This window comes from Mus caroli, chromosome X (genome assembly GCF_900094665.2).
Source record: "Mus caroli chromosome X, CAROLI_EIJ_v1.1, whole genome shotgun sequence".
Classification (NCBI taxonomy): domain Eukaryota; kingdom Metazoa; phylum Chordata; class Mammalia; order Rodentia; family Muridae; genus Mus; species Mus caroli.
In genome coordinates, this window is record NC_034589.1 from 32004067 (window position 1) to 32005409 (window position 1343).

The 1343-nt window shown below is 38.5% G+C and overlaps 1 protein-coding gene across 3 annotated transcripts in view; it reads right to left on the reverse strand.

The window, feature by feature from the left end:
- Nucleotides 1–1343, reverse strand: part of Cul4b (cullin 4B) — a 101444-nt gene that overhangs the window by 38879 nt on the left and 61222 nt on the right. The window lies entirely within an intron of this gene.

The following is a 1343-nucleotide window of genomic DNA, read 5'->3' on the forward strand; positions in this document are numbered from 1 at the left end:
AGAGAGAGAGAGAGAGAGAGAGAGAGAGAGAGAGAGAGAGAGAGAGAGACTGGTGAGAGGAAGTAGAGAAAGGAGTCAAAGACAAGAAACTTAAAACATAGCAGCTAGACAACAAGAATGAATGAAAAAAAGCCGAAACTGTCAAGGAAGAATATAGGGAACACACTTAAATCCTGCAGGACACAGAATACAGCAGGGCCAAATGATAAGTGACTAGGACACAGTTTCCATCCTAAATAGATTCTAGAAAGCTAAAGAGGGAAAAGCAAGGCAATATCTCTGTCACCAGTCTGCTAAGCAACTTGTGGGCCCATTAGCAGTAACTCTTGGTCATAAATCCTACTTGCTGTTGAAGCTGTGACCTTCCTTGAGTCCAGTGGTTTAGGAATTAAGCTGAGAACCACAAAACAGGAAAATGATAAAACATGGAAAATAAGAGGACCTGATAAAACCAGAATGCTGGGCTATTAATGTCAGGAATTCAGATCAACAAAACCAACTTTAGGAAAACTATGATTAAGAGGCCAACTCCAGCTCTTTGTCTGTCTGTGTAAATAAAATATTGTAGGATCATGGCTATACTCACTCCTTTGCATATTCTCTATGGCTGTATTTGTGCTAAAACAGGGTTCAGAGTTGTGACAGAGACCATATGGCACACAGAGCCTAAATTATATCTAGTAACTTGAGATTAAAAATACTGATCCTGGCACCTGACTATACTAAGGGCTAAATATAGATTTGAAAACTATTTGGTTGTACTACAAAAGAGAAGGTGATTTAAAGCATGCTGAGGATTTTTTTTTTTTGCATTAGGGATAGATCATTTTAAGGGTTGTGTATATCCATAATAAACACCTAAAACTTTAGGAAAGTAAACACAGTATTTAAGAAGCAGAGGTAATAGGATAGTGAGCTTTGAGGCCAGCCTGAGACGGAGCAAGCCCCTGTCTCAAAACAAATAAATGTTATATTTAACCTGGAGAAGAGCAGAGCTTATCTAAGCATATATTGTTTTCAACACTGAACAACTAAAACAGTCTATAATGAACATTCCACAGGATATATTTGCAATTGAATCTGGTCAAGTGAAAATATATTTGAATTTGTAAGATATTATCATAAAACCCTTCAGATATATGTCAGTATATGACTCCATCTTCTGAGAATTGCTGATTGGCCCACACCCTTAACCAATGCAAAGTTTCATTGAACTTTAAAGTTCCAAAATGTTATGTGAGTTAACTCTCAGTATAAAATAACTAGCCGGCTGTGGTGGTGCACGCCTTTAATCCCAGCGCTCGGGAGGCAGAGGCAGGCGGATTTCTGAGTTCGAGGCCAGC